At 38.4% G+C, this 26,925-nt stretch overlaps 2 protein-coding genes across 5 annotated transcripts in view; one reads left to right on the forward strand and one right to left on the reverse strand.

Moving 5' to 3' along the window:
• Nucleotides 1-26,925, reverse strand: part of EFCC1 (EF-hand and coiled-coil domain containing 1) — a 48,576-nt gene that overhangs the window by 19,181 nt on the left and 2,470 nt on the right. The gene's annotated exons all lie outside the window — the stretch shown is intronic.
• The window catches only part of CFAP92 (cilia and flagella associated protein 92 (putative)), a 65,851-nt gene that overhangs the window by 6,450 nt on the left and 32,476 nt on the right, over nt 1-26,925 (forward strand). The gene's annotated exons all lie outside the window — the stretch shown is intronic.

Raw genomic sequence — 26,925 nt, forward strand, 5'->3', positions numbered from 1 at the left:
TAGAATTTCTTATGCCCTAGATAAAGGGCAGAGATTACTAAAACTAAGCATAACAAGTGTGACTATTTCAAGGAGCTTGGGAATGGAATAAATTTAAATGTGTGAAGGAACACATGGCTGGACAAGCTGGAATTTCAGAGCTTTTCTGTTCCAGATAAATAATGAAGAAAATATGGGAGGGCAAATGAGTAAATATGGATATTTTTAATAGAAAACAAACAAAATACCCAAGAGACTTTCTATTTGATGAGCTAGAATAAAATGTCAAGGATCTGTTGGAAATAACTGCGCTGGAGATAAATTGCCATGGTGTGCCTTGCCAGGCATCCAGAATGTGATGTTGGCTGCAGTTTTTATCATAGCAGTGAGTGGGGAAGGTAAAAGGAAAGGACTGATGGCCGTGAAGGGAGGAGGTGCAGGGATGGGAAATGTCCTGTGCAATGGAGTTTTAAGGAAGGGATGTATTAAACAATTGTTTCTCATTCCTGTAATCCAAAACATTTTAAGACAAGTCTGACAAGTTCAGAGCCAAAGATCAGAGAGGCGGAGCCAGAAGTCTGTTTGACTGTATGGAAAACTGGGGGTAGGGGGAAAGGGAACTGCTGCTCCTCACATTGCTGCAAGGAAAAGTTGGGCATTCCCATTGCTAGACACTGAATGTGAGATGGATTCTCATCTGAGTTTGAGCACAGAATTAGAAGAGTAGATTTACTTAAGCAACGAATCTTTACTGTCTACTGGAAGAAAGGGACTGTTTATTTTACATGAAAATAGAACTCCACGTTGAATATTTCAATATTCAAGAAGGCAGTAAATTTGTGGCTGGATTTTCTCAATTCTTCTGAGCTTAAAAGTAGACTTAAACAAACCAGCAGCATTTTGTTTCATGCTCCACGCTATTGGAATACACAGTATTTCATATCCCAAAGTGAGGTGATGGAGGCATGAATGGAGGCGCGGTGATGTTGTTTGTGGTGGTGGAAACACCATGATCTCCTGATTTCTCATCATATGATTTAACCACTACATTATTTTTTCTTACTTTAGAGCTTTTTATTGTTCAGTAAAGCTTAGAGTGAGATCCAGACACTACATTTTAAACTGAGGGGGGATCCCAAGAGTTAAAGAACAAGCATAATGAAACAGGCCAAGCAGTCTGCATTCTCTGTCATGGTAAGTGCATAAAAGAGGAATCTCCACTCATTCTTAAGCGTTGATTAAATTCTTTTATCATTAGTATGCATGCAGCATCTAGTGGGTCTTCATAAATGAGAAGCAATATGAATAAACAGCACGTTTGTTTAGGGCAAAGATCAGAGGGGCAAGTAGTTCTGGAGGTGCCTGGGAAGCGTTTGTGTTGGGTGCAGTGAGGTCTCCCTGGTGACAGGCACACAGTGCCCATGAATGTTGAGTCTTTGTAGTGAGAATAATGGGCAGCTCCAGAGAAGGGAAATTGAAGAGCAGAGAGCTGGAAAGAACTGGACCTTAAAGTAATATCCATGACTAATTGGCTTTTAATTGGCACTGCGCTTATTGTTATGGAAACTTCTAAGTGCGGCAAAACTGCACCTGCTTCTGGTGCTAAACAAGTCTGACTTAAATAATTCCTCACTAATCATAAGATAACTCTAAGGAGTTATTTACCTTCACGTTCATAGACCCTTAACTGTTCCCTTTTAGAGGCTTACTTAAAGCAGATCAAACAACTGTGTGGGCAAGTACGTGGCCCAGAGGACCAGTTAGACAGACTGGTAAGCAGTCTGGTAAGCTAAGCTTTGTTTTGTGTTTTTAACTAAAATGGTGTGATTTATTTTTGTGCTACTTTCACCCAAACTATAAGAATTCAGGGAACTTGAAATGGTTTTGGTTTGGACTTGTCTCCAACAGGGAATGGCAGAGCTCACAGTGTGTGCATATTTTGTCTCATTTTTGGCTTTTCACTTATCATACAGATGAAATCCGTTTTCACTCTAGAGCTAAGAGAATAAATTTGCCTTTGGTTGATGCTTTAAGCTGTGCACACCTCTGCAACAGAAATCAGACTGAATGAATATTCCATGAACAACTTAGATTTTAAATTGCTCAATCTATAAGGCATTAAACAGAAATTTCTGAAGGCACGATTTTTCTTATAAAAGGATGAGTAAATATCCTGCTTTTAAACTGAAATAAGGGCAAAATTGTATCATAAGAGCTTCAGTAATACTGGTTACAGTTTGGGGAGATCTCCTGTTACTAGCTGATCACTTCAATTTTCTTGCCAAAATCACCATTGCCCAGCAGAAGTCATCATGCTGATGGCAACGTGTTGTCTGGCTGAATCTTTCCATCTATTGTATAGAAACAGGCAAACCTTGCAATGGTACCATCATGCATACCAGAGTTATGATTTGTTTCATACAGCTCTGTCTATGATGATTTCAAGCAGTTTTGAGACAATACCAACACTTTCCATCTTTTGATTTTTGGAGAAAATATTAACATTTGGATCAGTGCATAGCCCCAAGCATTGCATTTTCCAGGGAATGCAAAAATGCAGGGCTTTGGCAGGAGAGCAAAGCTGGGAGACAGACCTTTCAATCAGGAAACAGACAGCTGAGTGAGTTGTAAGGGCCAAGCACACTCCCTAATGAAATTTCATATGGTATCCAAACTCTTGTCATCTTGCCATTCTTCTATCAGTAAATGTTTGGGAAAAAGCAGCCACAAATTAGCTTCTCTTCCCCTCCCTCTGCAATCCACATGGAAGATGATAATTTACTGTGCTGTTAGCTGTTCACTTAGAGCAGAAATCTGTGAAGAGAATGTAGAGAATCTGACCCTGTTGGTAGAAAACAGATGTCACGGTGGTGCTACCTGACAGAAATACTTATGCTTTAAGCAGATTGTTTTTTCCCAAGGCTCTCAGCTTACACAATGTCATAAGGTTGCTTTAAGTCTTGGAGCACATACATCACATTAGAGTTATTTGTAAGATCGCCGTTTATTTTTCCTATTTGACCCTTGCGCCATTCCTGAGAAGGTTCCTTATTGACTGTTGCAGAAGCTGCTAGTATCCAGTCAGGTGAGGAAGGATGTTATTGTTAAGCCAGAGAAATACTCTTGTGGAAGTGGGCTCCTGTCTCTGTGGAGTCCCTGCATACTGCTAGGTGAATTACTCTTGTTAAGCTTTCATAGGTAATTATTGTTACCTATGTACAGTTAATAACTGGGTCCTGATTTTGTGTGGGATTTGAGTCTTTGGGTATGAGAAATGCATTTGAAGCATGAAATCACAAAAGCTATAATTTGTGTTTTGCTCTAAAATACTAGGTACTGTGAATGTTATTGTAAGTCAGGGTGAGCACCTGAAATGGCTAGCAGATTTTGATGGTAGCCTTTCTTGTCTATTATGTTATAATGTGAGATGAACTAATCATTTATATTCAGACTAACACATACGGCCACTTTCATTATATTAAGTAAGAACCATCTAGATGCCTTTATGCATGGGTACACACACTCATGCAGTTAAATTTGTTACAAATATATGAGAAAGAAAGCTAAACTGAAATGGCGTGGCCAGGTTTTTCCTGTGATTTGCAGAATGCATGGCTATGAGCTCTGAAATGCAGCTCAAGATCTAAGCACTGCTATTTGATGCTTTCCTAAACTTGTTCGTCTTTGAAACTTTAATTTACCATTAATAAACTGTTAGTCACTTGGACTGCTTAATGGAAGATGGAAGATAATTAGGCTAAACAGAGGAAGTAATTACAATGCTTTTATAAATCCTATACTTAGTGAGGGATTATACTGCATGGTGGTAGTTCTGAGTATATATGAGATGAATGAAACTGCTCTATGTGGGGTATTTTGTGTTCAGTAGCCACTGATTTATCTAGGAGAAGTATGCATCACTTTGGAATTATGTCACTCAGATATTTCTGCACCATTAAGGAATTGTTTTGTAACAAAATAAAGGAAATAATTTCCAGATGTTGCTCTACTGGAATGAAAATCTATTGCCACACCCTTATTATCTGAATTTCTAGAGCTTGCATGCATGCAATTCAGATTTAATTAAAGCTAGAAAAATATATATCACTTGTTCTTGGTTTAACCACTAGCTCAGAAGATATTTATTAAAGCTTGAACAAAATTTCTTGAAAGTGTTTTCACTTTCTTGGTGAAAACCCTGGGTTCAACCTTCCTACAAGGCACGGAAACGGCAGTCATTCCATTACTCCTTTTTTCTTATCTTTTATACTGCTGTGTCTTTCCCTTCCTTCTGCACTGGAACAATTATTTTAATTTACACAGATTGCTCTGAAAATAATGTGTCCTACTTATTTCTGTGGAAATGACAACAGATACAAAGAGCACAGTAGCACCATTCCATAGAGCAAATTCTCAGCTACAAAACATTGTTTTCCAACACAGTCACCACCACTAGCTTTGCATTTTTGCTGGTGATGAACAAGAGTCTGCATGCCATGCTTGTAATGAGCTGCACCAGAGGAGGTGACCAACTGTCACTACTTCCAGAAAGCCAACTGCTTCACTGTGCTCACAACCGTTTGGTCTCTATCAACACTCAGCAAGTGTTGATGAATGTCAGTGGGTTCTGTAAAGCCTACGACCAATAAAAATAACTAAAATACCACAAAATTTTAAACCACAGGGGTGTATATGAGGAAGATAATTGACATGTGGCAGACAAGTGCAACAGAGCTGTAGTGCTGTAGATAGTTTTCTTCTGCCACTGCTTGTATTTATAAAGGAAAAAAGACCTTATATATTCAATTTGTGTAGCCATGTGCTGTTTAATTCCTATGAATCTTTCTCTTACTTCCTGTACACTACAGTGTATGTCATTGAAATCTTTTCATTGCCTAGGTAAAGAGAAGTGTTCTTCTAACGGGTAGGGGCAGTGGGATAGAGATCCTACTGAACTTAGCTCATAGAGCTCAAAGCATTTGATAAGACATTGTTTCTCAGTTCTGTTTGCATGCAGGGAAATCTGTATGTATCACTTAACATAGCAGAAACTGAAAGTTCATAGTTAATGTCATGCAAGTTCCTTCCGTACTTATCTCAGAGCTTCACACAGAGCCTAATAAATTCGCAGAGGCAGAGAAGGAAGGTTAAACTGTGTGTGAGTTATTTCTGAGTAGTCTTTATTAGGTATTTTGGAAGATAGGGTACTGATGTTAGCAAAGGAGGCAGTAGCCATCAATGCCCTAAGTCAAGTACTTGAGTTCTCCCAGGAAAGTCATGTAAGTGCCCAAGTGTTCCTCCAGGAGAGCTTTCCTGCTGTGAAAGATGAGCCTGGGAGCTCAAAGTGAAAGAGTGTAGGACTGCTTTGAGACCTGAGCCTGAGGTGTTGTTGCCAGCAACTTTCTGTTGTGAACGTGGGGAGTTTACAGCTTCCATGTTCCTCAGATCCTGTATCAGGAAACAACGATAACAATTACCTCATCATGTTTTGTTTTCTATTCCACTAATGTTTGTAAAACACCCTCAGATCTTTAAAGAAGGCTATTTAATTATTAGATACTGTTCAATTCTCCAAGCTCCTCTATATTTAAGCTCTGTGCCTACTATTCCAGTGTTTGTTTTGAAGTAGTTTTAAGTTTCCTGAAAGCAGCACGTCCGTTGTTTTCAAGTTTTACATTCTGGTAGGTGATTTGCAAAACACAACAGTGCCTTTACAGTAATCCCCAAATAATTAATTTCCTTCCTCATAACTTATTTACCAGTTCATAGAGATCTGAAAAGTTTGCCTATTATTAGGTAGACTTTGACAGCAACTATAGCAGCTTCTGTTTAGCCGTGTGTTGCTTTTATAGCTGAATAAGAAATGTAATTAGGAGGAAGAAATGCTGATGACAAAAATGTAACAACCATATATAGGTGCTCCTTCTCATGAAAGATTTCTGATGCTGTGTGCTAAGCCTTCTCTGGCCTCCCCGTTGGTGGATCTCTGCTTACCTCAGCAGTACTTCAACTGACAGGTCTTCTGCTTCATCTGATGAACCTCAGTTCCAATGAGTTTGTCAAGCATACAAGATATCTTTTCCTACAAGAGCGAAGTACTTGAGAAGGTGTGTAATTTTTGCTAAGCGTAGCCTCATTGCCACAAAAGAGTTTAATGACATTTTATTTTCACTAAGGTGCATTATTTAGGTAGGACCTTTAATCATACGTGACTCAGTGCTACACAGCCTCACTCACTGAGAAATGGCTGGTTATGGGTGGACAGCAGAATCCAGAGCAGCCCTGCAGCCCTTCTCAAGTGAGAGAGCTAACAAGTGTGATGAAGGGGGGCAGGTGGAAATTGTTACAAGGAAAATTCTTCACAGGAAGGTCGGATAACCAGGATTCACTTTTCCCAATCAACATTAATTTAGATTATTTTTGACAAAAGGTTTTGGCTTCTCACTTTTTTTTTTCCTCCCCCTCTTTTTCTTTTCTTTTTAATTTTTTTTTTAAGCTGACAATACTTAAAAAGGGAAAACCCTGCAGTTATTGGACCTCCTGCCATGCAGTGGCCCCACTGCGTCAGTGAGATGCAGTCTGCTCACATGGGCTCACAGCTGCCTCTGTGAGACATGGTGCTGCTTACAGCAACAGGAGCCTCGGAGTGGCAAAGATGGTTCTTTTGAACAGTCTTACAGGTATTTGGAAGCAGATGCTTCCTTTTGTTTTCATAGAGCTTCCTCAATAGATTTCCCCAGGAAAAGAGGGAAATCTGTATGAAAAACAGGAAACAGTTCTCAGAAGCAGAAAACTGTAACAGAGCACTAGGAGGAAGACTTAAAATAAATGTGGTTGTTTGAAACTGTAGGTGATACTACTTGTATTATCCTACTGCAAAAACAATGATTAAATTTAACATCACAGAACTAAAGTAAAAATTAAAAATAAAAAGGTATTTATAAAAATATATTTAGCCCTTCAATTTAGTTCATAGTAGGTGGCTAATATCTATACAGCTGCAGCCAGATTTTAAGCCATATTTTCCATTTCTGATTTCTTACTCTGGACAAGTCTTCTGGAAAATTTCTCATATGCTTCAGCCTTGGATGAGATCCCAAACTTCCTAAAGCTGATCCATCCCTCTTGCATCTGAGACTTAATATTTTCCCTCAGCTCTGTGTTCTACAATAAAAATTTCAAATCCTAAAAAAAAAAGCATAGAATCTGACATGCAGAAAAACTTGCTAAACTAAATCCTCTACTGATTTCACATTGAAGCCCTTTACCCATCTGTTATTCTCAGAGTCCCGTGAAGCACTAACTGCCTTGGAGAAGTTATTTTAACTTTTGCTGTAAGCACTGAGAAAGGATGTGAAAGGTTGTCTGTAACTCTCAACCTTAAAAACAAGTGTGGTCACATAAGGAAACTGCTGGCTGCAAAGGGGACTTATTAGCCTATGTAGATTTGAGGATGAAACTCTTATGTTTGTAAATCCTTGAGGAGAAATTGGAGCTTCATCTTACTTTCATTTTGTATATTTAATAAAACCAAACTCCAGGAGAACATGGGTTTGGCCTTTACAGTGTGTTTGTATTTGAGAATATTAGGGATAATATATCCCGTTCTCATTTAATACAGAAGTGGGTTAAAAGAAGTTAGACGTTATCACAGTGCAAATGCATCTAATAAACCTTCAAGCCTCAACAAAAAAAAACAAACAAAAACTAAGCAAACAAGAAAGCCTACACAGAAAACAACTTTTACCCACAACATTTGGCTGGCAATGCTGCTATTTTGAATTTTATAGCTGTACTACCTACATAATAGAACTTCATGAGAACATTTCAGGCTTGGCGTATTGTACTTCTGAAATTTCATTAGGCTGAGTGAAAGAGGCTTTGCAGATCTGAAGCAGTCCCATTGAAACCAAAGCAGAAACAGGCTTGATGTGCCGCAGTGTTTTGCAGTTTCTTTCAGCTTAGTCCCTCAATAAAGCCTGCTGGTTTTTATTTATGTGCATTAAAACTACTGTGTGTACTGGTGTTTGCCTATACATCTCATGCAGAGCGTATAGATGTTGTTTGATTAGAGATGAGCTATAACAAAGCAGTAATAACGTAGATGTTTTCTTATTTTTGTTTTCTGTGGATGCTTTAAACAACCAACTGGGGGAAAAAATGATTATAATGCATGTGTAACATGTGTATCATTCAGCCTGAAATGTTCAAGTAGAGACCCCTTCTCATTCCAAAGCATCAGTTCCAGTTATTAAAATGATCTTGATGTGCTTATTACTTGAAGGAACATGCAACAATCGGTCATTTTATGATGTTTCGTTGCTGTACAGTGTGCCATTTTGTTCAGTAACTGAGAGATGCTAATAATCCTCCAACAGTGGATTTTTATGCACTGTAGTGATTAGGTCAGTGATAACAGCTAAAGATGGAATTTAACTGCTTGTCCTGGACATCTGGTTATAAATTCCTTGAAACAGGGCATGAGTACCCAAACATCAAATAGCTGATAGGTCATTTAAAACAACAATAAAGATACTAGCAGTAAACAAAGGCAGCTGTGCAGTTATGCCCTCAAGGGATTAATGACCACATCCCATGAGCATGAAGAAGTCTGGATTGCATTACCAAGGGCTCACTGAATTGTATTAATCCTGGCCAGAACTGGAACATTTAGGATAATTATTGCTTGTTTTCAAGTTTCTGTCCCACTGGAAATAGGAATGACTTGAGGTTTCAGATGTAAGGGCCACTACTAATGCTTTTTTGAGAAGAGAGAGGCTCCAGATTTGATGAATAGTCTAGGCTGGTTGTTTAAAAAATAAAATATAAATTCAATTTCTAGCAGAAGTGTTTTGCTTAAAAGTGAAAAGCCAAGCCCTTCATTTCCAGATCTCTAGTTATAATCTATGCACAATGTTAAAAACAGAAAGAAAGGATATACCACTCTCAAATCCATTTCAGAGGACTTCAAATCACATCATGACAGACTCACGCAACCTTTAGGCGCCTATTCTGATTAATACCTTATGGTGAAAACTCTGGCAGCTGTTTTAAAAATGTTGTTTAGATATCCTCATCAAAATAATAGAAATCTAGGTTCTTGGGTTCGTAGCAGTGTGGGAAAGACACAGTGGCAGACATACAAGCTCCCAGCATCCCTTAAGACCACTGCTTACTTTGGTTCTTAGGCCAGGCTGCATCAAAGGTTACTTGAGAGTGTATTGTTACTGTTCAGCAAGGGGTTTAGCAACATCTTGACAAATGGCAGAACTTAAATGCCTGCATTCATTTCAAAGGAGATTCTTGTATGCAGCCTTTTAATCAGGTTCAGGTTTGATTCTATGGAAGTGTTTTTTTCTAAACTAAACTGCAGGATTCTAGGAAATACTGTTGTGGGGTTTTTTTTGTTTGTCTGTCTTGTTCTGGTCCTGGATAACCTGACATTGTCACTCTAGTTTTATTCACTTGATTGTATAACTTTCCTGTTGCAAATGGTGCCTACAATATGAGGGCTACAATAATATAACTGCTGTTGAAACTAGATCATATTTAATGCATCTGCTTTGTGCGTGTTGCACTGCTCATTGCATGCTGTGTTTAGAGATGGAGACAACTGGAGTGCTCTTCAATTTATCTTACTCTTCCAGTACACATATGGTAACTTAGCAGAGCCAAACCCAACTGATTTCAAGTTTTGGGATGTGTTATTACTGCAGCTAACCGTATTTATTTTCTGTACTAGGGCAGAAGTCCACAGGGACTCATGAAGTAACAGGCGTGCCAGCAAGTCACTGTCTGAGACTTCCACCACTGTTGTGGGCAGGATTTACATGACCTATTCATGCTAGCATTAGGGTGAATTCCTTGATCAATCAAAGGGGGAACCTTTGATTAAGTTTTTCTTAAGTCTTTATGCTTAGGAAATTGTAATTGGATTCTGCTATTATTGTTGTTTTGGCTTAAAGCCTAAGATCAAATAAGGTCTCATCTCTTACCTGTTAATCCTACTTTGTATCACCTATGTACAAAATGGTAGCCTTTGCTGTGGAAGGACCAAGGATTCCCCTGTTACAATTCTAAAGCCAGAGTTACTTCTGTGATTATCTGTTCCCTAAACCTGTATTTCAGAGTATTTGTACACATATTCACAGCAAAGCTGTCTGCTCACCATGCTACATGCTAGGCAGACATAAGCTTGTGCGCAGGTTAAATTCTGTGATAAAATGTTTACAGAGAGCACTAGAATTATGTAACATTTGTCTTGGTCAATTTTCTATTGAAGGCTTATAAAGAAAAATCATTTTGTGTGGGACTGAGTTGAATTTTAGAAGTTACTTGAAGCAGAGGTGGTTTATAAAGTTGATTAAAGACCCAGTTAGCACTGGGATTATTGGCTGCTATTGAACAATAATGGCAATCTAATTTCCATGCTTTCTTGAATAGAAATAAGCCCCAAAATTGGGAGCTTCATAATATAGAATCCAAATTTCATATCACAAACATTGTATTTTTGTGGTTCAGCTTAAGCCACTTGGAGCATGACTAAGTAATGATGTTACATCATCATTTAATATAAGTAACTGAAATCCAGGTGAAGTGCACAGCTTTACAAGAATTCTTTTTTTAAATGAATACGAGACTATATATAAGAACTTGAGAACTACCATGCTAGGTTTAGAGTTTCAACACGTCTACTGTCCTGTCTCTGATAGGGATTTACAGTGGAAGCTTCAAAAAAGAAACACACACACAGAGAAAATTTAGAGCAATGTTTTTTCCCACTTCCAATAGTGAGCATTCTGAAATTTCCACAAATCTAATGTGCATATGGACTGCAGTGGTGTTTTAAATGACACATAGAAAACGTATCCTTAGTGATATGTAAAAGCTTATTTAGGTATTTAAACAGCTTCACAGTTCCCCAGAACCATATCATTAATTTTGACCACATTTATTCCTCTCCATTGGGAAGGACACTGGTTGGTTAAATAGCATGGAGTGCCCTTTCTCTCTGAATGCTGGCTCTCTTTGCACAGTAAGAATGAGCCAAGCATGGGTTAGAGCCTATTACTTTAAGGTACTTTGCAGCAGTAGACACACACAGGACAATAATTCCTGCTGAGCAGACAGACCACTTCTTGCAGTGCAATAAAACCAGGCTGTGCTTATGTACAGTGGATTGGAAGGCTTCAAAGGTCTCACAGAGGACTTAAGAAAAAAATCACATTTACTCTTTTCAAGCTCTGTTTATTTCTGTCATCCCGCTGAATTTTAAAGGCTGCATCTCATCAAAGTTTTGCTTGCAGAATAGCCTTTTTTTAATCCCTAAGGGTGGAATTAGTTGATGGGTTTTGACAGTTTCCATTAGGAAAATTGGATTTTGAGCTGTAGTTACAGTGCTGCCCTGTTCAGTGCTCTTCCTGTTATTGAATTCTCATGTCACTACATTATTTCAGAAAAAACATAAGCTGATAAATCTTAACACGTTAATGAGACGCCAGCCTGAAAGGTACTCACTTCTTACTCCTTAAAAACTCCTGCAGCTACCAGCAGGAACTCAGGGCAATTAGCACCTCTCCAAATAATACCTGATGTTCTTGAGATTCCCTAATCCTGTATAAGAAATGCTGAAGTCAAAGCAACAGCATTTTGAGGCAATATATTTATTTCTTCTACAGGACACATAAAAACTTTGAATGTAATGCTAATGCAGATCTCAAACTGCTATTAAATCAATCTCACCTCGTGCGTGGGTTCATTTCATAGTTACATGCTTTTTCTTTTCCTGTGCACATATGGCCAATTGCAAAGTGCTTTGGAGTTCAATTTTAGCATCATATATAAAATCTATTAGAAATGAGTTTTTTAAAGCAATGTCTGCTGTTAGGCATTTGCAATTATCTGTCAGCACAGAACCTGTAACTACTGAAAACATTTCTGAATCATAGAATCCACCTCTGTAATCCAGGGGAAAACTACAGTTCAGTACTTGGAATACTGATGAATTCTCCTTAGAACTCTTCTTAACTATCTTTACTTTTGAAAGTGTTTAAATTTTGAAACTCATGATGTTAGTTACCTAGAATTCAGGACATGCAGTCTTTTTCCAAGGCATTCACTGACAGGAGTAGACGCTAGATTAGATTTTCCTGTATTAATCTAAACAGATAATTTTGGCATGCTCCATACAAAGCTGCATCCTTCCCATGTATGGCTTGTATTTTGTATCTTCTGTTCTAGCAAGTACACAGTAACTTCTGCAATAATAGATTTTTGAAATAGCCAGTGTTCTAATCCCAGTTCAAAATGCCCATAGGTCCTTGACCAGCTTTGCACAGAACAAAGTAGTAAGGTCTATTACACAAACCTACTTTCTCATACTGCTGTTTACAATGGAGTTATTATTCTGGTGATGTGAATTATTTCAGTGGTTGAAAGGAGTTGAATAGTACAGTTTGAGTGGTCTCCATATAATTATTAATAAAAGTCTAATAGTACAGGAGAAGCAGCACTATTTAAAATCAAATTAATTGTATTCTTAAGTAGCACTACTGGTCACAGCTTGGAATGATTAATTCCCTAAAGAATATTCAAGACATAAGTAAATTATGCAGGTGGTCTGAATGTGTTCTTTAATAATTTGTATCATTAATTCTAATTAAGCTTTCTATTCTATGGGACAGCTACTTCTGTCTGATTCTCTTCCATTTGTGTAGTCAGGCTGCTTTTATTACCCTTGTAGGGACTCTTAAGGGAGTGAAGATTCTTTTAATGCATTTTTAGAACCTCTTCATTCTTTTTTTCAATTATATGTTATAATATTGTATATTTCTTATTTCGGGACTACTTGGACTAGAAATGGGGAAAAGCTCTCTTCCAGGGCTATGGAACACCATTTTTGCTCCCTGACGTTCTCTGGTAACATGTGAGAAACTAATTTAGATATGCATTTTGGGGCAGGTACAGACACTTGAAAATGCACTGTGAATGTGACGTATCGTAAAAGTCCTTTAAATGATCAAATGGAACCATTAATACCACATGCATATGCATGTAATAAGCAGCTAAGATTGAAATGAGGAAATGTGAGTGGAGTAATACCAATATGTCAATGACAGGCAGCTGCAAACAGCATGAAAGCCAAGTAAATATAAATGCTCCAGTACGTATTTTATTTCTGATAAACATACAGTATATTTAAAATTATCTGCTTGCCACCACATCATAACCTATGATGTTAATCATCGGCCCAACATTTATACAAATGATCTTCTTCAGTTATTTGGCTGCACGTAGGAAATATTTGCTGTGCCAGCAAGTCAGAAACTCTAAGCCTTGATTTTCAGACTAAATTTTGCTGTATGCATGAATGGATCAAAAGGATCTTTGCAATATTGGTATGGTTGTCTTTCACACAAAAACTGACAACTACACTGAATAGTGTATGCTCGTTTCCAGCTTGGCAGGGGACTTCTGGATTTGAATGGAAATGAATTAAGTAATCTGAACCTGGACAATAGACATCTGTCAAGCTGAGTCTAGGATGTGAAAGCATGACTCGAAGGCAGGGACTTCTGCTGGGTCTTGTCATATTCAATTTTGGTTAGGCTCTTCAGCTACCTAATCCTACATCCTATTCATTATGTCCCATGAGCAGCTGCTTATGAGAAGTGTGCAAGGCATCCTGTGATAGGGTGTTAGGGGAAAGTGAACATAGTGAAATAGAGGGGTTGGAGATTGTTCTTAAAATCTAGCCAATATTTATCACTACAACTTGGAAGTTCTTTGTACTGGAGTAATAGTTTGTCCATTTTAAATTCCAGTAATCTCCAGGTATTGGTCATACTTTGTAGCAACAGTACTTCAAATATATCCTTGAAACCACCTCTCATTTAGTTACACAAAGAATTATAAAGGGCATCTGTAAATTTATAGTTCATCTTTTCCATGCTAAAGGTAATTTTAGAAGCATTAAATTCTGTGGGCAATAGCAGCCTATGTCTGTGCTTATTGTAATCTTACCTTTTTAGATGAGAAAAATGATGTGAGAATAATTTCAGTGACTCTTACTACGCTTAGAGCTTGGATGCTCCTGAGTTTGGAGGTACATGAGATAAACCAGAGGTTTCTCAGATTCCTCTAGATTAAGATAAGGCACCCTTAATTTTGTCATTTTATGTGTATTAACATTTCAAATATAACACTTCTATATATTTTTCTCAAATAACTACTTACTGTGTTGTATCCTTATTCTTTCCCTGGAAGAATGTGTGTAGACTGACTTGCTTGGTGACTCAGATATTTGCTGCTTCTGGAACACTTTTCTAAAAATCTGTATTTTATTTACTTCTAAAAATCCATGTAATCTTTCATCAAACTAAGGATCTTACAGGGAGGAATTCCACACTTCCCTTCACCTGCTGTATAAGAACTGCCTTTTTCTGTGTGTTCTGAATGTGCCTCCTGCTTTCACGTGATAACCCACAGTTCTTTTGGCATAGACTGAACAATTATTCCCTATCCATCTTGATGTCAGTGGAAATTTGATCGACGTTTCTCACAAGTCCCCACAGACTGATATCTACAAGTGGCTAAGAGTTTCCACATCTCTTGTAAATGCATTTTCTATGGCTTTTCCAGTTTTATTCTATCTGTATTAGATGGAAGAATCCCAATATCTTGTGTCTGACGTAGGTGGCTTGCGAAACTGATTGTTTTGTTTTCTTCCCTATTGCTTTCCTAATAAATTTTAATAGTCTTTGATTCCCTCATTGCAACTCAGCAACTGAACTGACACACTCCTACAGTGACAAAACCCTAAGATCTCATTTCTGAGCAGTTATAATCAGCTCAGTCATCACTGTATCTGTGAAGACCTGTTTTTTTCCAGAGTGCCTCTTTTAATTAACACCACGTCACCTGCCATTTTTATCATCCAGTCGCTCAATACCCTAAGATCATTCTGCAGTTCTTCAGTTGACCCTTGTTTTTAAGAATTCCAAGTAATTTTTTACTCCCACTTTCTCTAAAAATAAAAATAACTATTTTTACTGTTATTTTGCCAGGCGATAGAAAGCACTGTGTTTCTCCAGCTAAAATAAAGTCCAAGCAAAAAACATTTTCAGGTACTAATCAAGGCTCCCAGTCACAATTAGCATCAAGATAGTGATTCAAATGCACTTTTAGTGAAAACTGCTCTGAGGCAGAACTTCACTGCATTCAATTCCAGAGGTGAATTCACCCTCAACTCTGAACCACAGAGTCTTCTGCAGTGTTTTTAATAAGATACAAACATCTTGACAGGTCGTGTTTGCTAATGTGCTACAGAGCACCTTCTAGCACAGGTTTATCTTTTTAAAGTATAAAACTTATAATGCCTACCATCTCTGAAGTATATTAATGATGTATGCAGTGTGAATTTGCTTAATTGAGGGAGGAAGAAAGGTCATTTAAATTAAGGATATACAATCAGGGCCATGTAAACATGACAGCTGTTTTATAGCACTCACTTCTGACCTAGAACTTTGTATGCTATATTCTGAGCCAGACTGGATTTTTATAGATTCATTTATAAAGGGCTTTATATATATACAATATCTATCATGTGTGTAATCATGGCAAAGGAGCATATGTTCCCACAGTCTTGGGAGGATTACTGTCTTTAAAAAAGTGCTTATTTTAAGGTTGGTTAAAACACAAAGCAAACATTAAAAAGAATCAGTTTCCTTAACTTCACCAAAATAATAGAAACCTGAAACTGAATTAGGCTTTCTGCATCCTGAATTGGAAGATAATTTGTGAAACTGATTTTAAAAGCAATACGTAGATACCTTTCCATGTTTCAGCAGCTCTCCCACTTATGTTCATCTGGCCTCTTGTGAACTGTTACATCATCCTCCTTGCAATGCAGAACTTTGGTGAAGTCAGCCATGTTTTGTTATTGAAGTTTTATTTTGAGCCAGCGCTCCGGCCATTTCTGAGATCAATCTCATCTTTGTTACTTTGTTCTTCCCACTAATCCTGTTCCCTCTGACCACAAAATAGGTATCTAAGCCTCGCAGTGTATTTTATGCATGCAGGAGCCATACACACTGTGCTTACAGTCAGAAAATGAAGGGGGGTTCATCTTCCCACCAGGGCTGTTCAAACACCGGCCTCTGTCATAATGAAATTGAGGAAACAAACAGCTGAGTGTTGTCTATCTGCTTTGGATGGGCCCCCTTTTTTACCACTCTCCACAGCCTCCTTTTTTGTTTAGTACAAACCATGCACTTTCATCATTCATTCTGACTGTTTGATTTAAGCTTCCATCCCTTGGGTCAAGAAAAGGCTGGCAAAGAAGGAAGGATGAAAGAAGGTGACATTTTGACAGCTCCTTTTTCACGATAATGAGCAAAAGTGCTTTTTCTTCCCCTGCTCCTGCTCTTCATGGCCTTTTCTTTATAGAGCCACACGAAGGGAGAAATTGCCAGTTGAGATCTGCCTTCCATGGACTGACTAGATAAACTGGAGGGATCCATGTGGCTTTTGTGAGCTCTGTCTATACAGTCACTGCTTTGTTCAGGGGCTATTTTCTGTGTTTCCTGTATGTAATCACAGGTAAATGCAGATTAATAGAATTAGACTTGAGTAGGTGGAGCACCAAGGCCCATGGCTCCTTGTATCTTCTCATAATTTGGTTCTAACCAGGCAGAACACTTTGTCGTGTGTTATATGACTGACCAAAGAAAGTGCTTGACAGGTTCCATAATTGATAGCTAACAAACATGATTTCTGTTGCAGAACGTCAAACTTAAAATGACTTTTCTAATCAAAGCATCATGTAGTTGCCCACTGAATAATTCATATACTGTCTAAGATTTATCTAAACAGCTTTAAGTTTATGTACTTTATTTAAAATGCATTTGTAACCACTTGGAAACTCAAAACGATAATGAGCAAAAAATGAAAAATCAGACTGTAGCTGAGATGTAATAAAAGGGAGACAGGAGAACACAGCACACAAATGATAGGAAGGACACTACTATAGAGCTTGTTTGTTTTAACAAGGGACAAAGTGGCAAGTGCAAGACTTGCAGCCCCAGAATAGAGCAAGTATACAATTCTGCTGTACGGAGATCAATCATAACTGTTCTGACAGGTCTGAGCCCTCTGGCTACACTGAAAGGTCTTTGGTTCAAAGGTGGTGCATTCACCAGGAATATTACCTCAGTGGTGGTAATATTTCACAGCCAGAGGACTTTCCCTATTGCAAAGCCAGGCTGATCACAACCAGGGCTCTGGCAGTACTGGCTCTGAGCTCAGTGGGCACAGTCACTGTCAGAGAGGTCCAGTTATTGCCTTGTGCCAGATCTGTCACCAAGTCAAACCACTACAAACACCTCCCTTGTTTTCCCTTTGCTCTGCAGTACAGAGTACCCACTGGAATTGGGCTTTTAGGGAAGAGACTATGTTGTACGGTCTAAAAATCACATGAACTAATTGCAGAGAGCTGGTGTTTGAGTGTTTATGGCATGCAGCTTTGAGGCGCTGAGAACGTTGTGCTGATGCTGCTTTGGTGCACTCAGCTCTGGAGGAGATGCAGTGGGTGTCAACACCTTGATGCATCACAAAATATAGGTGTAACTCCAGTTGCACGCGTACTGCTGGACATCCCACCTTTGGATATTTGCTGACACAAATAACCTGCTGCTCTGCAGTTTTCACAAGCACTAGCTTTGATTGCTCATTTTTCAGCCTTGTGTAATTTTCTGCTAATCAGAGTTCTGATTAGGCACAGTAGCTCCAGCAGTGTGAACGTACCACGTTCAGAGCTCTGCTTAAACCTGACCAAGTTGTGCTTTCAACTTGGCTGACCTCACCATATGCAGTACCAAAGACTTTTACATTACATGAACTAATGCCAAGGACATGAGATGGGGTCAAGTACAGAGAATAGAAGCAGAGCAGATGTGTTCTGTGTACCAGATTTTTCAGTGTTATGAGTAATGTGACATCATGAACCTATACTGAAGCACTATGCTATGAAAAGAAACAAAACACAGGGCCTGACTTTATTCTATGCATCTATTGAAAGGTTTGAGAGCTTTCCAGCATAATCCATTTCCTAATACTTGGCACCTCTTTTCTTGAAATGGATGATGTGTAATGTGATTGCAATTAGCAACTTGAAACTCAGGCGCTCACTCTTGAGAGAACTTTTTTGCACAAAGGTGGAGGGTCTGCAACACACAGTCAATCAGAGCCTCTGTGCTGTATTTTTTGAGGGGTTTTATGCTATGAAGGCTGTAGTTATTTGTTCTACAGAGGAACAAATCCACATTTTAAAGATGTGCCATGCTCAAGGTTTACATTTGACATTTATTATCCAATCTGTTATTTCATGAAGTATGTTCCCATGTACTGATTGAAATGACATTTGTGAACAGAATTCAGTCATTATCCTGTGATAAAAGGGATCTGCAATAATGAACAAGCTTCATTTCATGCTTTCAGTTTACATGTCTTTGAAGTTGACCCAAAACTTTGTGATCCTCTATATATAATATAATATATAAATTATAAAATATAAAATAATATCTAATATTTCTCACAACTTCCATGTTGCTGGAGTTGAGCATATAGATAATTAGACATCTGGAATTGTGGAAATATCTCCTCTTTAGAACAGACTGAATCAATACTTCAAACAGCTGATCACCTATCTCTATTTCTTTCCTTCCTCCCCTTGAAAATGCAAGATAGAAATTCTAGTTTGTGTCCTGCTTTTACAGTTTGGGAATGTGAAGCTTTAAAATCAGATGTGGAGACTGCTCAATCCAAGTTTTCATGACCGTGCAGGACATTCTTCCCTAGCTCTTTTCTAGTTTAAGGGCAGCAGTTTTGTTTAGGTTGCATCAGTGGTTACAGTTCTGAATAGCTGAGATACAGACTGCCTGGCAAATCTGGCAAGTATGCTGAGTAGATTTCACAAAGAAAAGACCTTTGGTCAAGCACTAGAAAGGCAATACTAGTCTAGATTTTAATCACCTGCATGGCATGCAGACAAGATGATGATAAAGCTGAAAAAAAATGTGCATGAAAATGAAGGGAAGAGAGTAGCAGAGTAAACATAGCCAATGGTCCAACAGAAATTATGGCTACAGTGAGAAGATGGACAAACAGAACATGGCACGCCAGCAAATATTTGCAGTACTGCTAAATAACTGTCTTATGTCATTGCAAGCTGCTTCTTACAAGTCAGAGGAGTTTGAGTTGTTTTTTCCTCTAGCGTTTCCAATTTTCAGGATTCTGTGCTTTTTCCTGGCACATAAATGAAAAAAAAATTTCGTTTTTGACTTTTATGTGCAAATCTTCCTTGAACTATTCCATGTGACTTCATATCTCATCAGATCATTGTCATTTTTGGGATGTATTCAAGATGATGCCTCCTCCCCTGCAGGCTATTAACCTTCCATATTCTGAGAATAGTTTGGCAGAATGAATCAGTTTGATTTGTTTGAAAACTTAGGTGATCAGTATCTGTTTACAAATTATCTTATATATCCTGAAAGAGAGATGAGGAGCAAAGAATAAATAATTGCTTCTAATTAATGAAGTAATTTTCAGGTTTTATGTAGAAAAAAAAATTACAATTTTCTTCCCTTTTGTACCTCCAGTGGAGTGCAAGGCTTAAAGAAATGCAGAGTTCTTTGGTTGTTCCTGAGATAGATTATCAGCACTGTTTGATTTTCAAAGTAATTTATGTGAATTAACAGCAGAACTGACATGCACTAAAACCACTTGAAACAGGGCTGGCATGTTTGCTTTAGTCCAGCCTCTGGAGGGGCTATGTGGAGTCACTAAGCACTTGATGCTACACGTATGTTTGAGTGCCTGCCTACAGCACTGTCAGCAGCCTGGTCCTCTCAGCATCTAGACTCTGGTATTTTCACTTCAGATTTTTGTCAGTCTTTGATGTCTAGGGAGACAGACTTAAAAGATTCAAGTTGAACATGAACAACTACTTTAAGATATAGTATTACTTTGTCTCACTAAACTGAAGAAATGGAACCTGAAGAAAAAGCAAGGTTTTAAACTATGGCTGGCTCCTTAATAAAGCATCTTTCAGGAAGATTTGGAAGACTTTCAATCTGTAACTGATTTATCTCTTGGTTATGGTCTTGTTAGTCCTACAAGCAGAGGAATGCCCCCAGTGAATCCAACAGGTCTGACCATATCAGCCACAAGAAACACAGTGTGGCCCAGTCAGGCAGAGTTGTGTTAGTGAGACAGGGAAAACTGAAATGCTTAGGCAAACTTCCCTATCTGCAGATGCTCTTTTGCATAAAAGTGGTTAGAACGTGGCAGGTTTGTGTAAGAAGCAAGATAGAGGCAAACAGGCGACTGCAGGCACCACTAGCAGTCCTTGTAGCTGGATCATGAGGCTCCTAATGAGCTACGACACTCTGTGACAGGAGGCTTCATGCTCCTGGCTCACTAATGCATTCTGCTTGGTAACATACAATTGTTCTTTTTGCACAGCTCTCATACACTGATGTTAGTTGGTTTACAGGTCAAGAAAGATGCATAAATCCCAGTCTTGTCAAACTGACAACTCCATTCCCAGAATAACCATGACGCAAGCTTTAGTTTTCTTTGCCTGTATCTGTATGCAGAGGGGTCTGATGCATCAGTACTGCAAGCCCAATCATATCAAGCTTAATGCAGTTCTGAGGTCTGTAAGTTCAGCACACCAGCAGTGCACTTGGTGACTGTCACTAGAGCTGGGACTGTCACTGCCCAGCTGGGCCCTCAGACAGAATGCACCCAGGAAGCCCTGTGGCACTCAGTGGCACACCACCCATGTTTAATAGAGGAGGGGTCAGGCAGCACTTCATTTAACTGCAGTGCAGTTGAGAACTATTTATGATGTGTGCCTTTCATTTGAATTTTTGTTCTGGCAGTAACTGTGGAGGTGACTGTTCCAAGCGATGAGCACAGCCTCCAGCAGGGATTGCATTTTTACAAAATCATGTGAAAGGTGTACATCAGAGAGCAGTTTGTTTTAGTTAAGGAGTTACCTTAGTGTGTGAAATTGATCTCTGCATTTTGCTGGCATAATCCCCATTGGATAACACATAGCAGCACCTGGAAAGTTTTGGCAGTAGAAGGCATCTTTTTTCTGGGTGAAGGACTGTAAAAGCCCAGGGTGCATGTCTGGGCAGCCAGCAGAGGGGGAGCAGTGCAGGGCTGTCCCAGAGTTGGTCGGGCACTGCAGTAATGCCACCTGCACACTCCTTGGCAACAAGTGTGGCAGGAGGGGTTAGAATGATTCACACGATGCACAGAAGTGCAGAGAATGGCTTTAAAAGGCAGCTGTGTGATACTGCAGGTGACAAAGAGACAAAGTTAATTCCTTTGGCTCAGACTGCCTTTTTGTTGCTGTTGACTACAGCAAGGCTGCACACTTTAACATCCCAATTGCTAGGAAGGGCTGTACAATGAGGGCTGCTGGGTGACGGCTTCAGCCCATTCCACAAACGGCTCCTCCTCACAGCTGCAGAGAAGCCCTGGATCCGGTGAAAGCATGTCCAGCCCAGTGAGCGGTCGGTGCCATAGATGTGTGTCTGCTATTGTGCTCACAGTGAATGACTCCAAACACAGCAAACAAGGGCAGCCAGATAAGAAGGTGGGTTTAGTGAGGAACCAGGGAAAGCCTTCCCCATGTAATTATCATTGCAGCGCTGAAGAAGGCAGAAAACTGACTACATGTCATATGTCAGAATTAACATGCATGCTTCCTTATGGATAAACGGACTTGCGTAAGTTTTAATGTTTTAAAGTAAAGGTTTTGTTATTATTATGGGAAGTAAATATAATTTAAATATATTTAAAAAACAGTTCTTGCATTTAAAATAAAACTAATCCTTCCATACAAGGATGCTATGCATTTTCTTCTCTGTACAATTATTTCTCCTATATATAAAAATACATTCCAGTATCCCGTTTTATAAAATCACACATTTTCTTTAAGTTGTTCCTAATGAGAGTAGTGATCTGATTTGATTGTTTAGCTTATGATTCCCCTGTTGCTAGAGACATGCAAATAGCCTAAGGCTCATATGACGGGAACGTCTTCAACTGCTACTGTTAACTTCTTGAAAAACGTTGGAAATTCTGACATTTTTGGCAGACTTCTATTTAATACATAACTTCTCACAGTCTTAGGTAGAAGAAAATATTAGATATAAGCAAAATTAGAAAGTAAAATATCATGAATTCATATGAAGTCTGAATGTTCTTAGAGATGAGGACTCTATAAAGAAAGCCTGTTTAATGTCTCTGATCTTCATGAGTTCAGCTTCCTGTCATTGTTCTTACTGACTGTCACCATTGTTCCCTGACTGTCACCGCTCTAGTCCAAGGATGTACTTATCAGTTGTGGTTCTATGCAGTCTTTTGTGTAGTCCAACAAGTATACACTCACAGGCTCCATTTAAATTGAGCCATCTGATAAACTCCCAAAATGCACATCAGCTTACAATCAGCAAGTAGCTGATATTGATGACGCTACTCAAGTAGAAAGTTGTCCAGATTCTTTTTATTCAAGGTCTAATTTTCTAAATAAAAGAACAGAATGGCTAACTGCAAAATGTACATTATCATTCAGACTGGACATAACCTACTATTTACACCTTATTTTGTGGATAGGGTTTCCTTCCTAGATCTTTCTTTTCTTTATTCAATTAAAAGAACTGATTCTGTACTGGTTAGGAATATTTCCATATTCCTTTCTTTTTCTTGGATTATTGATTTGGGTCTGTTTGGTCCATCTTGCTATGTTTAGAGATAAGGATAATCAGGGGAGTTAGAGAAAATATCAGGACACTGTCTGCTAAAAGAAAAGAAAAAATTGAACGACTTCTGTTATAGGGATAATATAAAGTGTAACTATTTAGAAAGATTAACACTGACAACTTCGTTAGAGAGGAAGATGGGGGAGATGATGCTATAGAGGCCTCCATCTTCACGTTGATAAGAGGGAGGAAAAGAAACAAGCCACACTGCATTCCAGGTAAAAAAGATTCCTACTCATTAACACATAGAAATGCTGATGGATAATTAAGTAATTTGGGAGACAGACCATGCATATGGGAAGCATTTTTGGTATTTTATGGCCCCTTTCACTGACCTATATAATTACTGTCCTGCTGGCTAGCACAGCAACATAAAACTTCTGTGAACATCTCCATTATGAAGTCTGTGTAAATCCAAAATGACCCTTCCTTTTACTTCTTACACTAGGATGAAAAAAAAAAAAAAAGGCTGTTAAATCCTATTATTCCCTCCAATGCTATTAAGGAGAAAAAAATGGTAAATTTTATTAAGTGATCAATTTTTCAGCCACCTACAATGTCGTATAGAAAACAGAGCCAATTTGTATCTGGCAAGAACAATTCATGTCATACCAATCTTATTTCCTTCTCTGACAGGGGAAATGGCTGAATGGAAAACTAGGAGTAGTAGCTAGCATTTTTGTGTGACATTCCTATGGTATGCACCATAGGGCTATATCAGAATATATGGGTGGTGTCACCTTGAGCTGGAATAAAATTTACTGTGGGGAAAAAAAAAAGATTTCAAGGAATAGCTGTTGGTGATTTGCACTCAGATTAAGAGAATCAATCAAGCAGAGGTAGCCAGAGCCTGTCCTGGCACCACATTCAGTATGTTCTTTCATGCTTCCAACTTGCAAATATACAACTGACACCAAACTGGGAGGGAATGGCAGCATTCTGGAAGCTGAGTTTCAGTAATAACAAATGACAAGCCTTATACCTAGGAAAATGGAATCAAGTGTACCAGTTCAAAATAGGATTCTGTGAAGACCTGCATAAATATGTAGCCTGCATAATCTCTTAAACTTTCCTGTATAGTGATGTAATAAATTACATATTTTTATTACAATACCACATGATAAGACATACAATTTCTTGTGACATGTCTTTGTGCTCTAAAATGAATTTAACTCATGCTTTTCAGCAAGGAATTTTCTCAAAATTTACCTTTGAATTGTCTCAGCTGACTCATTAAATTGGTAGGGATTAAACAATAATTAAAGATTAATAGAAATTTCTAACAGTGGAGAAAACAGGGGACTAAAACCTGACACATGCATGGAAGAATACAGTGTGCATCTTAGGGTAAGGAAAGTCTTTGGTCTACGTTGGTTTAGGAATCTAGCAACGTGACTGGGAAATTTCAAACCCTGATGCAGCAAACTGTAAAATGACCAACTTGTTTTTAATTCATACAGCCATCAGTTAGCAAATATTTAACAGACCTTGATAGAAACTTTTGTCATGCGATCTACAGACACGTGAATCTCTGGGCAGAAAAGGTGATTGTTTATAGGTACTCCAAGTCAGAAAAATATTTAATCACTTGCAGGTACTTAAATGCTTTTAGGGTTTATAATTTCAGGTCATTGTGATTCCAGGACTAACTGATGGCCAGATAATCTAAAGTGAAGCTATAGATGCGGGATCTAAGCACTTACAGAGCTTTGAAAACTGGAACCTAAAGAAGAAATCATTTTCTTCTTTACCTTGGAAATATTAAAGTATAAAGAGGAGAGCAGAAGAAACTCATAGACTAGTCTCATTATTGAATATGGTCCTCTCTGAAGGAAATTGGACTTTTCCTGAGCTAAAATAGTGGTCATATGAAGCCAGTTGAGGTAAATTCTCAGGAGACAAATCTGCAGCCTTAATGCTTTCTGTAGTATACTAAATCCCCACTCACTTCTCTCTGCTACTACCCTGCAGCATTAGCTCTTGCCAAACCTAGATCCCACTCATATGCTTACAAACTTTGTGGCACGTGGACACAGAGAACTGCCCACTGGAGTAGTAACACACTTAAATACCTACCAATTTCAATGAAATTACAATCAACTGCCTGGTCTGAGAAACCTGTAGGATATAGCAGCTGTTTCTCCATCTCCACGCTTTGGCCAACTTATTGTCTTTCCCTCAGCATAAGCTTCCTTGCATCTCTACTAAGCTATGCCCAAGGGTTTTGGGTTTCTGCACAACAGAATATTGGTTTCTGTGAGCAAAATTAGTTTCTGACATCTGCACCACACCTGCAAGCAAGCAAGTTGAGTGGGAAAAGCTATGATGTCAATGGCTGCATAGGGTAGACAACACACTGGTGTTAAGCTCTATCATCACAGTAAGACAGCTCTGCATTGCTTTATTTACTGTTTTTCTAGTTCTTTGGGCATCTCTGTACCACTGTATGGAATATGTGGAACTGCAGCATTCCACATATTGTAGACTGTGACCACAGGCATGGAAGTCATAACCATCATTAAGTGTTAGGCTGTTTATGCCAAGAGCTATATTACATAGAGATGAAAATGCTTTATGGCTAACATGGAATCAAGACCCACTAAAAGGTCTTGCATGTGGATGCTGCCCTGGTCCTAGGGTCAATAAGCTGCATGGTCAATCCAGCATCTTTCCTGAACCTTATATTCACTTTAAATTAGCATGCAATTTTAAAATAAATTACTAGAGATGAAAATATCTTACAAAGAAGATATAATTTGGATTTTGTAACTCCCACTATTTGTTTTGATGTAACCCATAGAAGTTCCAGCTCTGCAAGTCCCAGTTAGAGTTTCTTACTTTCCTTAAGTAGTTCATCTCCATCTATTTGATGGTGGTTTTTAATGATTCATCGTACTTTGGAGAATTAATTCTGCAGCACAAGAACTCATCTTAAGTCTGTTCTGCTCATGCCAGGGAGAACTTGATAGATTAGAAAGTAGTGTCATCTACTTCAGAAGCAAGGGTTCATTCATCCAGACATTCCTGTAAATGACAGTCATCTGGACATTACGTGACCCAGTGGTGTTTTTAAAATCCTATAGGCTTTAAAATAAATGTTTTTATCTTCCGCAAACACAGAGATATTAATGTACACAATGCTTATAGACACCGGATAAAATCATTATTTTTAGAATTTCCTTACTTCATAAGGCAGCACAATAGCTATGATGCTACAAATAACTCACTATGAACTCTTCTCACAAGCAAACAGAGGAAGTATCAGTTTAGGAAGAGACAAGGAGTTCAGAATAGATAACATATGATAATGCTAGTTTTAGTACTCTTAGTACTAGCATTAGCTTTACTTCAGATCAATAAAAATATAAACATTTCATTCAACAGGTCATTTGAAGCTCAGGCAGAATTACCTGGCTAGCAACAAAAAACCATCCAAGTTTTAACTAACCAGGTTTTATCTGAGATAAAAAGCAACAAAACCAGTGCACCATTAAGTTTGTGACCAACTTTCTTAGTTTTGGAAACATATTTATTTATGCTATCAAAAACTGTTTTCTAGTTAGATGATGTATTTTTTGTTTGAGACTCTCACTGTTTTATAATGTGGTTTTAATGGAAGTGTTTTAACTTCTCCCTTCTTGAGTATTCCAGATTCTGCTGTAACTTCATCACTTTTTCACTGACAGAATTTAATGGCCAGAGGTTGGCCCTGTGTATTTTTCTCCAATTCGTGTGACAAGTTGAAAAGCTTTAGTAGTAAGCGGAGCATCAGCAAGCTGATTACAGCTGGTTTTGTATGTGTAACAGCCAGCGGGAAATTACTGAATTTATTCTAGTTAGTGAAGGTGAAAAATCAAGTGTTTTAGAAACAGACTGAAAGACTGTTCAGAATTGCTTTTGATGTTTTCTTGAGTATGACCATTGAGAGCTAGTGCCCTGTGTGTGAGGAGTAACTTCAGCTCTCCATAGATCAGCAGACATACTTTGGCTTACTTTCTAATGATGTTCTGGGTTCACTTTCAGATTCCTACCTTGCTAAGTAGCTCCTAATTTCCCTCTGCCTATATTTTAGAAGATGTATTTGAGGATTCATTAAGTTAGAAGCAGT

The sequence above is a fragment of the Lagopus muta genome, chromosome 11, assembly GCF_023343835.1.
Source record: "Lagopus muta isolate bLagMut1 chromosome 11, bLagMut1 primary, whole genome shotgun sequence".
In the NCBI taxonomy this organism is placed as follows: domain Eukaryota; kingdom Metazoa; phylum Chordata; class Aves; order Galliformes; family Phasianidae; genus Lagopus; species Lagopus muta.